This window comes from Tenrec ecaudatus, chromosome 3, assembly GCF_050624435.1.
Source record: "Tenrec ecaudatus isolate mTenEca1 chromosome 3, mTenEca1.hap1, whole genome shotgun sequence".
Classification (NCBI taxonomy): Eukaryota; Metazoa; Chordata; class Mammalia; order Afrosoricida; family Tenrecidae; genus Tenrec; species Tenrec ecaudatus.
The window spans coordinates 7,955,150-7,970,364 of NC_134532.1; the positions used below are offsets into that span (position 1 = coordinate 7,955,150).

Sequence of the window (15,215 nt, forward strand, 5' to 3'; positions counted from 1 at the left end):
GAAAGCAATCTGGCGATACCTAAAGAAAATGGAAATTGATCTACCTTACGACCCAGCCATCCCTCTACTGGGCATATACCCGGTTGAAGCAGCAAATAAAACACGACCAGTCATATGCGCTCCAATGTTTATTGCGGCACAATTCACAATAGCAAAGACTTGGAAACAGCCTAAGTTTCCTTCGATAGACGAGTGGATTAGCAAACTTTGGCACATACACACAATGGAGTATTATGCAGCACTAAAAAGCACCGATGAGCACATTAAACACGTTATTTCATGGGAAGAGCTGGAAGGAATTATGTTAAGCGAGGTAAGCCAGACCCAAAGGGACAGGTACAACATGAGTCCCCTGAGGTAAGTACAATCAGCATGACAGAAATGGGGCATTAATCCACCCAAGGGGAGGGTATGGTTTATATCTCCACAGGGAAAGTGGGACCAGACTTCAACCCAGTGTCGCAAGGTGTGAATGCAATATCCCGGCGTGGAGGACGGAACCGGTGGAGAGGTCTGGGAGGCTGGCCCCAGCACCATAAATTAAGTGGATTCCTGCCCCTCCCCCGAAAAGAACTTGTTCCAAAGGACGACATTGACCCTGCAGCTATGGGAGATGGACATATTTGATCAGAGCACACGGGAGCAGATGAAGGGGCAGGAGGAGAGAGTGGAGCACAGCCTGGCCCACCAGGCTGTGATGATGATGTTCCTGAGTAGAGCAGCCAGTCCACAGAGAGAACAACATGGCTGGCCCTACTATGAGACATGATGCCCCTCAGTGACTAAGGGCGATACAGGGGACAGCACCGGAGACACAGTGTGGGAATTGCACCTGACCTGATCCCACCACACCGAGGCAAATCACTGGGGGAGTGCAGCGGAACAGCAAGGGAATGGAGTGGCAAGGTCCCCAGGGAATGCTGAAAGTGGACTTTGGGGCCAGGGCGTGGTGCCCCAACAGACTGGACTGGAAAACGCTCCTAAGGGCCAGCAAAGATCCCTGAACTAACTACAAGCTTTTCTCTTATGAACTGTTTTGTTCTGTTCTTTTTCAGTGGTTTGTTTTGGTTGTTTTGTTGTCTGGTTGTATGCTGTTGCTTTGTGTTCCTCTGTCTAGTTTTCGTGCATGTTAGTGACTCCACAGGTCTGTCTGAATAGGACAGGCTGGATGAACTATCTGGATGAAAAACAACGGGACCGACAGTTCCGGGGGGACTTGGGGTGGGGGGTAGGGGGGGTAAGGAAGTGGTGTTAACAAACCCAGGGACAAGGGAAAAACATGGGACCCCAAAGGGTAGAGAAGGGGGAGTGGCAGGCCTGATGGGAAATGATCAAGGGTAAGGTTGCTTAGAGAAGAGGTATACTCTAGCCCAGGTGGCGATGAAGCATGGTAGTAGGGCAGGAGGAAGGTCAAGGGAGATGGAGGAAAGAGCTAGGAGTCAAAGGGCATTCATGGAGGTCTAGACAAAGACATGTACATGCAAATATATATAGGAGGTTGGGGAAATAGATCTTTGTGTCGATATTTATAGGTCAAGTATTAAGGTGGCGGAAGGACCTTGGGCCTCTACTCAAACACTCCCTCTATGCATGAATACCTTCTTTTATTAAATTGGAACTCTATGATGCTCACTCTCCCGACACAACGGCTGGAGCCAAAGTGGGTGAACAAGTAAATGTGGTGAAGAAAGCTGATGGTGCCCGGCTATCAAAAGAGATAGTGACTGGGGTCTTAAAGGCTTGAAGATAAACAAGCGGCCATCTAGCTCAGAAGCAACAAAGTCCACATGGAAGAACACACCAGCCTGTGTGATCGAGTGGTCCCAAAGGGATCAGTTACCAGGCATCAAAGAACAAAAAATCATATCAGTGACTGCACACCTCCATGATAGGATCGCTGAAGACAAATGGGTGCACAAGCAAATGTGGTGAAGAAAGCTGATGGTGCCCGGCTATCAAAAGAGATAGTGTCTGGGGTCTTAAAGGCTTGAAGGTGAACAAACGGCCATCTCGCTCAGAAACAAATAAGCCCACATGGAAGAAGCACACCGGCCAGTGCGATCACGAGGTGCCCAAGGGACCAGATATAAGGCATCATGCAAAAAAAAAAAAAAAGATATAAGTGTGTGTATGTATGTGTATATATGTGTATATGTATATATGTATGTGTATATATATATTATATTAAATGAAGGGGGAAGTGCAGAGTGGAGACCCAAGGCCCAAGTGTCGGCCAATGGAGATCCCCTCATAGAGGGGCCTAGGAGAGGAGATGGGTTAATTAGGGTGTGAGGTAGTATCGATGAAGAACACAGCTTTCCCCCAGATCCTGGATGCTTCCTCCCCCCAACTACCATGATACGAATTCTACCTTGCAGGGCTGGATAGGACAGAGGCTGTACACTGGTACATATGAGGGTTGGAGGTACAGGGAATCCAGGGTGGATGATACCTTCAGGACCAAGGGCGTGAGGGATGATGCTGGGAGAGTGGAGGGTGAGTGGGTTGGAAAGGGGGAACTGATTACAAGGATCCACATGTGACCTCTTCCCTGGGAGAGGGACAGCAGAGAAGGGGGGAAGGGAGACCCCGGGTAGGGCAAGATATGACAAAATAACGATGTATAAATTACCAAGGGCATATGAGGGAGGGGGGAATGGGGAGGGAGGGGGGGAAAAAAAAGAGGACCTGATGCAAGGGGCTTAAGTGGAGAGCAAATGCCTTGAGAATGATTGGGGCAGGGAATGTATGGATGTGCTTTATACAATTGATGTATGTATATGTATGGATTGTGGTAAGAGTTGTTGGAGTCCCTAATAAAATGTAAAAGAAGAAAAGAGGAGAAAAAAATGATTAGGGCAAAGACTGTACAGATGCGCTTTATACAATTGATGTATGTATATGTATGAACTGTGAAAAGAATTGTATCAGCCCCAATAAATTGTTAAAAAAAATAAAAATAAAAATGTAAAAAAAAAAGATATGTAATATTCTGGCAAAAAAAAAAAAGAACTCTAAAAAAAAAAAAAAAGAACAAGAATCATCATTGTGTGCTCACCTTCCCCATACAAAAACTGAAGACAAATGTGTGCATAAGTAAGTGTGGTGAAGAAGGCTGATGGTGCCCAGCTATTGAGAGATATAGCATCTGGGGTCTTAAAGGCTTGAAGGTAAACAAGTGACCATCTAGCCCAGAAGCAACAAAGTCCACATGGAAGAAGCACACCAGCCTGTGTGGTCACGGGGGGTTGAAGGGACCATGTATCAAGCACCAAAGAACAAAAAATCATATCATCGTGAATGAAGGGGCATGCGGGGTAGGGCCCCAAGGCCCATCTCTAGGCAACTGGACATCCCTTTGCAGAGGGGTAGCTGGAAGGAGACAAGTCACTCAGGTTACAGTGTAGCATTGATGAAACACAACTTTCCTCTAGTTCTTAAATGTTTCTTCCCCCCACCCCCTACTACCATGATCCTAATTCTTCATAACAAACCTGGCTGGACCAGAGGATGTACACTGGTGCAGATAGGAACTGGAAACACGGGGAATCCGGGGAAGTTGAACCCCTCAGGATCAGTGACGAGACCTGGAGGGTGGAGGAGAGTGGGGTAGAAAGGGGGACCCAATCACAAAGATCTACATATAACCTCCTCCCTGGGGGATGGACAACAGTAAAGTGGGTGAAGGGAGACATCGGGCAGTGAAAGATATGATAAAACAATAACAATTTATAAATTATCAAGGGTTCATGCAGGAGAGGGAGGGGGAAAATGAGGAGCTGAATCCAAGAGCCCAAGTAGAAAGCAAATGTTTTGAAGATGATTAGGGCAAAGACTGTACAGATGTGCTTTATACAATTGATGTATGTATATGTATGAACTGTGTAAAGAATTGTAATAAATTGTTAAAAAAAAAACAAATAAATAAAATAAAAGAGAGAAGTAGGATGAGGGAAAAAATATATATATATAAAACAAAGCAGCTACATATCCCACACTGCCCCCGCCCCCCCCAAAAAAAAAGAACAAAAAACTCACTGCTATGGAGTTAATGCTGAATCATACCGACCCTTTGTGAGTTCCCGAGACTGTAACATCCTTAGCACCTTCAAAATACTCTCCATTACACTGAATACATTTGTCAAATCTGCAATTCTATTCTTGGAAACATTTTACAAACTCGTATATTTGGATGGTTGAAAACACATCCCTTGTTTTTTTCTTCACCTCTTCTATGCCATCAAATCACTGTTCTTTCATGTCTCTATAAATTCAAGGGAACAAAAGGAAATTGTATGGAGTAAGAACGAAGAATTATAGGTAGCATAATAGGATTTACTGGCTTTGCTTCCTCAAGGAGATTGTTGAATGAATTTCTCACTCTGGCCCTGTTTTTCAGTAAATAGAAGCATAAAGAAAGACTTATGTATGGCGTGTGCATGTGTGCCCATATATGTGTGCTGGAACAGGAACTAGGAATCATGAAGGGAGAGAAACATGTTACAGAAATAAACTAGGAGCATTTTTGTAAATCATTTTATTGGGGCTCTTACAGATCTTATAACATTCTATCCATCAATCACATCAAGCATATTTGCCATCATCATTCTAAACATTTTGTACTTAAGCCTTTGGTATAAGCTTCTCTTTCCCCAACCCACCCCACCCTTATGAATCCTTGATCAATTATGTATTGGTATTATTATTTCATATCTTATACTGTTCATTATCTCCCTTCACCTATATTTCTGTTATTTGTCCTCTTTGGGGGGTGGGGAGCTATATATCCAACCTTGTGATGGGTTCCCCCTTATTCTCTTTTCCCTCTTCCTGACCATCCCTCTACCCTCATGATGTCGCTACTCCCACTACTGCTCCTGAGGGGTTTTTCTGTCCTGAATCCCATGTGTCAAGGGAGCTCTTATCTGTACCAATGTATGTTCTCTGGTCCAGCCAGATTTGTAAAGTAGAACTGGGTCATGGTAATGGGGGGTGGGAGGAGCATACAGAAACTAGAGGAATGATGTATGTTTCCTTGGTGCTGTACTGCACTTTGGTTGAATCATTCCTTCCTTACAACTCTTCTGTGAGATGGATATCCAATTGTTGATTGATAGACTTTGTGTCTCCACCCCAAACTCGCTCATGCACATCAATATAGCTATTTGTTTTGGATCCTTTGATACCTGATACCTGGTCCCCTCAACACCTCATGATCACACAGGCAGATGTGATTCCTTTAAGACCCCAGACACTATATCTTTTGATAGCCAGGCACCATCTGCTCTCTTCATCACATTTGCTTATGCACCCATTTGTTTTCAGCAATCATGTCAGGAAGGTGAGTATCAAAGAATGCTAGGTTATTAGAACAATGTGATCTTGTGTTAAGCGAGACCCGGAGTAGAGGTCCAAAGTCCATCTGCTATCTTAAGACTTAACATGTAAATATATGTACATTTGTCTCTATCCCTTGCATTATAAATTAGCATATTTATATATCTACATGCCTATAGCTATACCCCTATAAATAGCTTTTGCCTCTTATTTCTTTCTTCTATTACCATTCACCTTCTTTCCATCCACTACCATGCCAATTCTACATTTGGTTCTTAGTAATTCCTCTCGGATACATTGTGCTTAATTAAATCTCACTAGGAAATATATACCCTCCTCACCATCAATTTTAGATCTCTTGTTGCTTCCTTATCCCTGAATTTGTTGACTGCCGCCTTTCCCACCCCTCCCCTTCCTCTCCAATGTCCCTCCAGAACCACCAGTCCTGTTGTTGTCTCCTCAGGATTGTTTGTCCTGCCTATTTTATAAAGATAGACACAGGGAAAAACAAAAACAAAAAGCAAGACAAGAAAAAAAAAAGCAATAGATAGTTCCAGGTTTGTTGATCCCTATGTATGTTTTCTGCCAAAGTCAGAAGTCTATTTTCATTGACTTGGTTACTTTGCTCCACTTGCTGCCCAGTTGCACTCCCTTTATATTTCACCCCGCTGTGCATGGGGCAGACCAGGCACACTCTCCAGTGCTGTCCCCTTTGGCACTATGGGTCAATGACAGAATGTTGTGTCTCATGATGGGGCAAATCCTATGGTCCTCTCTGTGCATTGGTGGCTCTGAGCAGGGATGTCATCACTGGGGCTTTGCATTGTTTTATTAATATCAAGGGAATTTCTCAGAAATTAGGATTTCAGCAGAGAAAACAGCTCTGAGAATTTATCTTGGTTCACAATCAATAGGGCAGAAAGGGCATGATGGGGTCCTCTGTCTCTCTCTTTCTCTCAGTCCCTCTATCTCCTTCTTAGTTTATAGAACATTTTTTATTGAAGCATATTCTAATTAAAGGAATATTGAATGCCATTTTAATTTTTATGAAGTCAGATTATAGTATAAAATTAGTACAAGAGAAACATTTTATATATTGGCTTGATTTCTACCAATAGAAAACATTTTGAATACTTATAACTTGCTATTTTAACATCATTCGTAATTACTTGACTAAACTACTGAATACTTAGTAGTTATAAAAACCTCAATCATTCCTTGTCTCTAATTTATTACCAATTTTAATGTAATTAAAGAAATTTGCTTGATGGTAAACCCATACTCTTTGTAGGTTTGTTTGTTTTTCATAAAAAAGATAGATACACTTGTATTTATTACTAAATAATTTACTTTAAAATATGTTTTGCAAACATAAGCCACAAAGGGCTACAAAGTGTTTTAAAATTATATACACAGAAAACATTTGTGTTAATTTTTTTGTGGACATGCAAAAAGAACATTTTAAGTGAATAAAAGTTTGAAAAATGGAGCATAAAATGATGAGAATATAGCAGAAACTAGTGGTATTGTTTTATAAATCTCTACGGAATTCCACAGAGATTCAGATTTCAACAAAGAAAACAGATCTGAGAATTTATCTTGGTCCACAATCAATAGGGCAGAAAGGGCAATGAGTCAAAGGAATCAAGAAGGTAAACAGTGCTATCTTGGTCTACCCAAACCAAAATTCTTTGTTGATTAGGCTCCTTCCAACTTGAAACATTTACTACTTAAAGTTACTTCTGATCTAGAAAAAGAATACCTTTAGTGAACAGATTTGGCCTAAAATAATTTCAATAAAATCTGTAGATTGCACTGTGATTTTTTTTTGTTTGGGAAGATATAATCATTCATTTAATTTATTTCTTAATTACAACTGATTATCTGTTTTTCCTTCTGTTAGTTTCTAACCTTTATATTTCTTTTTTTTTTTAAACGTTTTCTTAGGGGCTCATACAACTCTTATCACAGTCCATCATATGCATACATCAATTGTATAAAGCACATCTGTACATTCTTTGCCCTAATCATTTTCTTTTTTTTCTCCTCTTTTCTTTTTTTACATTTTATTAGGGACTCATACAACTCTTATCACAATCCATACATATACATACATCAGTTGTATAAAGCATATCCATACATTCCCCGCCCCAATCATTCTCAAAGCATTTGCTCTCTACTTAAGCCCTTTGCATCAGGTCCTCTTATTTTTTCCCCTCCCTCCCATCTCCCCCCTCCCTCATGTGCCCTTTTTAATTTATACATCGTTATTTTGTCATATCTTGTTCTATCTGGAGTCTCCCTTCCCCCCCTTCTCTGCCGTCCCTCTCCCAGGGAGGAGGTCACATGTGGATCCCTGTAATCAGTTCCCCCTTTCCAACCCACTCACCCTACACTCTACCAGCATCGCCCCTCACACCCTTGGTCCTGAAGGTATCATCCACCCTGGATTCCCTTTGCCTCCAGCCCTCTTATGTACCAGTGTACAACCTCTGCCCTATCCAGCCCTGCAAGGTAGAATTTGGATCCTGGTAGTTGGGGGAGGAAGCATCCAGGATCTGGGGGAAAGCTGTGCTCTTCGTCAGTACTACCTTGCACCCTGACTGACCCATCTCCTCTCCTAAACCCCTCTATGAGGGGATCTCCAGTGGCCGACACTTGGGCCTTGGGTCTTCACTCTGCACTTCCCCCTTCATTCAATGTGGTATATATATATACATATATACACACACATATTCTTTTTTTTTTTTTTTGCATGATGCCTTATACCTGGTCCCTTTGGCACCTCGTGATTGCACTGGCTGGTGTGCTTCTTCCATGTGGGCTTTTTTGCTTCTGAGCTAGATGGCCACTTGTTTATCTTCAAGCCTTTAAGACCCCAGACACTATCTCTTTTGATAGCTGGGCACCATCAGCTTTCTTCGCCACATTTGCTTATGCACCCATTTGTTCTTTGATGCCTGATAACTGATCCCTTTGGGATCACTCGCTCACTCAGGCTGGTGTGTTCTTCCATGTGGGCTTTGTTTCTTCTGAGCTAGATGGCTGCTTGTTTATCTTCAAGCCTTTAAGACCCCAGTCTCTATCTCTTTTGATAGCCGGGCACCATCAGCTTTCTTCACCACATTTACTTGTTCACCCACTTTGGCTTCAGCAGTTCTGTCGGGAGAGTGAGCATCATAGAGTACCAATTTAATAAACGAAAGTATTCATGCATTGTGATTTTATATTTTGTAGATGTGGACTGTGTGTTAGTCTGGGTATACTAGAGAAACGAATTCATAGACACTCATGTGTATAAGAAAGAGATTTATATAAACAGTAAATGTACATTAAGAAAACTCCCCATCCCAGTCCAGATCAAGTCCATAAGTCTGATATAGGCCCATATGTGTGATACCAATCAATAAAATCCTTTCAGACTCACAAAACACATGCAATGATGCCAAATTCAGGAAGATCACAGTCCAGTGGGAGGGAAGTCTTGTGGATCCACTGGCAGTGGAAGCATCTCAGTGCTGGCAGGGATCTCCACATGGTTCCTTCAGCTCTCAGGGCACGTGCTCTATCAGTGTAGTACAATGTGTCTTATCAGTTGAGCATCTCCGAGGGAGGGAGGGAGCATGTGTCGCACCTCCAGGGAGCTATTTATCTCCTTTGCACCTCCAAATGAGGACATCAAGCTGCTACCTGATTGACAGGCTGGACTCCACCCCGTCACTCTGAATCCTCAAATTGATGCCAGATTATCCTTGTCAATTTTACACTTTCACAAAGCTCTTTAGCCAAATATAATTTTCAAACAACCAATAATAAAATCACATCTGTACTAATAGGATAAAACTAACATGCATACAATTGAAAATGTGCCATCCTCGTTTAAATATAACAATCTATGCGTGAAAAACAAAATTATTCTGTAGTTATTTGAACACCTAATCCTTAATCCTATAACCCTATGAATATATTCCCCCACCTGTGAAAGTTTGTAAACCAACCACTTCTTGCCTTTATCCTTTTCAGATTTTGAGCATCCAATTTCTATACTGCCCACTTAAATCAACCCAGTGCTGAGAAGACAGTCACATCCTTTAATGTGCATAATCTTCATCCCATTTGAAACCCTGTGAAGTCCACATCAATAAGCAAATTCAAATCAGGTCAGGCCATCCATAAATTCTGCAGCAATATGCACCAGCTCACAGGCTCAAATATCTTCTCTTCATCTGATAAGGTTCTGGTCCACTCAATTTGGGCTGCCTCACCAGGGTGCCCATTGGTCACCTTGCCTTTAGACCATGGGCTTGTCACAAATTCTCAACAAACATAACCCCCTTGTGCTTGGTCATGAACTTCCAACCAGTTAACAGCTCTCTTCTCCTCTAGTGCCTGTAAAGCACAGGTCTCGGTGGCCAGACTCCACCCCTCTCTCAATTGCTGCTTTTATCCCACTTCCACTCAACAAATGGAACCAGGTGGTCACCAAGCAAGCATTTCAGGCTACCATTGGCACCCTTTAACGTTCAGTCTTAGAGAGTAGTTTTTCTCTTGATTCCAGAATTTTTCCAGCTTATGAAAAAACCACTTGATAAAAATTCTAATTTCCAGAGTTCCTTTTTTTCCCCTTCAATCTGTCAACAACAGCCCCTTAGGCAAGACTCTTCAAATATAAACATCCTGAGTACTCCCAAGTTAGGGCTTACCTTTTCAGAGTCTTCTTTACAGACATGTCCAAACCCATTTAAAGATTCAAATGTTAATGGCTCAAGGAAAGTTGGCTTACAAGCTTTCTATTTCCATACTTCCAAAGAAAAGCATGAAAGATTTTTATCTCCTTAATGCCTTCAAATGAGGTCACCAAGCTACTACCTGATTGACAGGTAGACCCCACCCCTTCACTCTGAATCCTGAAATTGACACTAGATTATGTAACTACTAGATTATGTAACTAGACTGCTACTGTGATAATTTTGAAGATTTTACTGTCTTAAACATTTTTTTCCCAAAGAGAACATGGAACACTTATTGAAGAACTAATTCAGTTTTTGCCATCTTAAAGAAAATTTATCCAATCTAACAAAGACTTTGAAGATTGTAGCTATTAAAGCAACTTCATTTCCATAGGTCAATTTTCATGTAGTGATAAAAGTTAAAAACAAGAACAATTAGAATTATTGTGGATTGATGCTAAAATTTGGGTCTTTGGTCATGAGGTCAAAAAGGACACCTTTTGATTTGGGACTTTAATTATTTTGGTATCAAAGTAAAACATTAAAACATTAATTTAATAAAAGCTAACATTTCATTTACTCATAAATTAATATTATATATTTCAAGTATTCTTTTACTGATTTATTATTATTATTGTTTGGGAAAGCTGATTTCTGCTCGATGATTTTGTACCATTTCAGCATAAACTCTTTTTTTTTGCTCCAATTCAGGAGCTAATGTGGTACAAAATGCTTGGTCTTTGAAGAATGATTGTTCACTCTGCTCTGACTCCCCTCATTCTCAACAATATGTTTTTTTTTTTGGTGGGGGGGGGGATTTTCTGATGCCTGTTACCTGACCCTGTCAACATGTCATGATTGGACAGGTTGGTGTGCTTCTCCCATGTGGGTTTGTTGCTTCTCTGCTAGATGGCCACTTGTTTAACTTCAAGCTTTTAAGACCCTCCAGATGCTATATCTTTTGATAGCTGTGCACCATACTCTTTCTTCACCAAATTTGCTTATGCACCCATTTTGTCTTCAGCGATTGTGCCAGAAAGGTGAGCATCACAAAATACCAGGTTGTTAGAACAAAATGTTCTTGCATCGAGGGAGGGCATGAGCAGAGGCCCCAAATCTGTCTGCTACCTCAGTGTATTGCCATATAACTATATGTATCTAGATCAATACCTCTATTTTTATGAATTAATATTTTATATATGTACACACCAAAAGGCTTACAATTGTTTTTGGTTTCCAAATATCTTATTATAGTTACAATATTTTATTCAATATTGAATAATATTAAGATTTATTGAATACCTATCATATTTTGAGTCTGAATTGATTTGACAGAATACAACATTATCTTTTAGAAATGTTCTATGCACCAGAGATATAACAATAAAACAAATAGACATTTTCTTTTTCCTCATTCAATTTACATTTTAGTGTGGTTTTAGTAACATAAATGAATATATTACATATTTTTCTAAACTTCGGGTGTATCTCATATTTTTCTTTAAATCAATACAGCCGTGGATGAGGCTGGTGCTGTACCATTTTTGTGCCATGTCTCATAATGTTGTGTTAGTCATGATTTATTTTCGTGGTGGAGAAATTCCGGTTGCAAAGAGTATTTAAGGGCGACTCTCCGACCGCGTCCCCCCCCCCCCGGTCCCCCGCTCTAACCGAGCCCCCCTTCTTGTGGGTGCGCGGAGCTGCCGGCACGTAGGGATCCGGACCGAGCGAAGCCGGCATCATGACTACCTTGGGTGATAAATTGCTGGAGAAAAGCTGCAGTACTACTATAGCAGCAGTGAGGATGAGGACAGTGACCCTGACTGAGGACAAGGACAGAAGCAGGGCTGCCCTGGCCAGCAGTTCCATGTCTGTAGAAGCTGAGCAAACAGGTGAAGGCATCTCGGTTAACACAGGTCCAATAGGCGTAATCAATGACTGGCGCCGTTTCAAGCAGCTGGAGACAGAGCAAAAGGAAGAGCAGTGTCGAGAGATGGAGAGGCTGATCAAGAAGCTGTCAATGACCTGCAGGTCCCATCTGGATGAAGAGGAGGAGCAACAGAAGTAGAAGGACCTCCAGGAGAAGATTAGTGGGAAGATGACGCTGAAGGACTTCGCCCAGCTTGAGGGAGGCCCAAGACGACGACGACGAGTTTCTGCAGCAGCAGTACCGGAAACAGAGAATGGAGGAGATGCGCCAGCAGCTGCACCAGGGGCCGCAGTTCAAGCAGGTGTTCGAGATCCCCAGTGGAGAAGAGTTTTTAGATATGATTGATAAAGAACAGAAGAGCACCCTCATTCTGGTCCATGTTTACGAGGATGGCATTCTGGGGGCCGAAGCCATGAATGGGTGCATGACCTGCCTTGCTGCAGAGTACCCAGCGGACAAATTCTGCCGCGTGAGGAGCTCCGTTATTGGGGCCAGCAGTCGCTTCACCAGGAATGCCCTACCTGCCCTGCTGATCTACAAGGATGGTGAATTGATTGGCAATTTTGTTCGTGTCACTGACCAGCTAGGGGAAGATTTCTTTGCTGTGGACCTCGAAGCTTTTCTGCAGGAATTTGGATTACTCCCAGAAAAGGAAGTCTTGGTGCTGACGTCCGTGCGTAACTCTGCTGCCTGCCACAGTGAGGACGGCGACCTGGAAATAGACTGACCCTGGAAATAGTCTGGTTACATGCATCGCTCTTGTTTTGCCTTGAGGATACACATCTCTGCGTTTGTGTGTGTTCCTTTCCATATCTCTGGCTTTTTAGATGTTCTTTGTGGTCCTCTTATTCTGTGGGAAGTCAAGACACTCTTAGATTGAATCAGAATGCCGAATTACCTTTGGGCTAGCAATAAAGTAAATGTAAAGTTGTGTAAACAGGAAGCCAGGCTTTCAAACTATTCACTGAAGATTCTCTAGCATGACATCTCTTGTTATTGTTTCCAGTCAATATTTAGATAGCATCCTAACACAGTGTCCTGTAAATTGTCTTCAGATGATCTCAGAGGTCTCTGCCAGCTATTGGAGTACAAGTCCATAGTTAGTGTTTTATTTGTAATGTAAATAGCATGTTTCCTTATTCGCCTTCCCACCCTCCAATTATAGATTTATTTTTAAAACTTCTTTTGGACTTTTGGGAAAGTTGTTCATATTCAATAGAGGAAAACTTACCAAAATATACAAACAAGAAAACAAATCTCCAAACCGACTACCTAAAATGAAACACTTTCATTCTACCTAGAGTGAAACACTATTTCCTTCTGAGATGTTTTCTGTGTCTATGTAGGAAGTGTGTGTGGTTTTAGACAAAGCAAGGGGATCATTTTGAGCATACTGTTTTATAGTATATTCATCTAATACTGTGCCAGACTTTATTTTTCATGTTATTAAATACTTTTCTAAAGCATTTTTAGTGGTTATCGGTATTCCAGTGTATACATGTACTATAGTTTGCTGAGTGGTTGTCTTGTAGGAGAAAAACATCGAAGAGATGTTTTATTAGAGAGGTATTAGATGTTCATTGTATAAATTGAACTGAAGAGATGTAGACACTGTAAAATTCCACCAGCTAAAGCTAAACCCTGTTGTCAGTTTTACAGATTTCTTTCCAGTCTTTTATTTTCTCCTGTATTTACAATAATGGTTGCTATTTGAAATCATTAAAAATGCACCTTCTGAGGTTAGGGAAAACCTAATCTGGAATTAAATCCTAGCTTTAAACTTTCCATTTTTGTAACTTCAGGAATTGATGGGAGCTGAGGGTTGGGCTGCACGTGGATTTGGGAAAAGTATTTGTTGTACTTGAGCAACAAAAACAATGCTGCGTGGATTTTCTGTTTGAAGAAGCATCGCGTCCCGTAGACATCTGGAAAGCAGGAAACCAGTAGAAGCCTTGACAACTGAGGTTAGTGTGCTCATTGTTGTGCAAATGGCTAAGCACTTTCCCTTTAGCCACCAGCCACAGGCACCTCCTAAGACAGGCCTGGCCCCTGCTTCCCAGGCCCCAGGCGCCTTGAAAAGCCTAGGGAGCAGTTCTACTCTGTATGCATCAGGGTTGCCGCCGCTGGGAATTGGAATCAACTCAGCAGCGATGTTGAAGATGATGAACAACAGTTGAAAACATATTGAACTTAGTTCTGTGCCCTGTTGTACTTAGCATCCTATCAGTTTATCATGTCAAAAAATGCTCAATAAAATTTTTAATGACTTCTTAATATTCCAAAAAAAAGAGTATTTAAGAATTTTTGTTTTAATGAAGAAAATGGTGTGCCTAAGTTGGTTTATACAAAACTAATTACAAAAAGTAAAGTTCAGCATGTTTATTTATAATTTTAATTCTTTGTTTAAACAAAGCATTAAAGAAAAGAAATTTTCATTTTTAGTGTGAGTGGGTATTGTTGTCCCAAATTTTCTTTCACTCAGTAATTAACATTTTCTAATTTATTTTGTCTTTGTTGCAAATTACTTAGGAACAGCTCTGTCATTTGATATATTATTGTTTTAAATTGTAATTCAGTAAAATTAGTGAGTGTATCTTGTAAATGATAGTTTTGAAAATGTTCCAAACATTCTTTTTAGCTAAGTATGTAAATTGTTTGTAAATGTCTTATAAATATGGGAAAAGAAAAGGAAAAGTATATATTTCACATACACAAAGGCACATAAAGGGGCTTAAAAAGTTCAAAAAGTCCCACAATATATATTTTTTAATTTCCCATAACCTTTTGAAGACTACCCTAATTTATTATTATACTAAATTTTGCTACTAAATTGGAAAAGAAACCAGCAGATACCATTGAAAATAAACTTTAGCTATATCCATATGGTATTTATAATATAGTCCTAAAGAAAAATTTTTAAAAATGGATATAAGGGAAGTGTGAAGTAGTTAGGTTATTGTGCTAACCTGGCTGATAAACACATGTGGGGTTAATTGAAGGGCAGAGGGATAAATGGCTCCGTGAGCCTTGCCTTTTGAGTTCTCGGGTTTCTTGCTTTCTGATGGTCAGACTAGGGTGCAGCTGGTTTAGCCATTTCTCTGCTTTAGCTGGCAAGGCTCACTTCCTGAGGAGAAGCCACCTGGACCTACCCTGATGCAGTCCGGGATGCTGGAGCAACTGTGTGGAGACCCTGCCAATGCTCAGATGCTTACACATTC

General features: G+C 41.0%; 1 pseudogene; it reads left to right on the forward strand.

The window, feature by feature from the left end:
• Window positions 1-11,808: 11,808 nt before the first annotated feature.
• Window positions 11,809-12,724, forward strand: LOC142443248 (phosducin-like protein pseudogene; annotated as a pseudogene).
• Window positions 12,725-15,215: the final 2,491 nt, after the last annotated feature.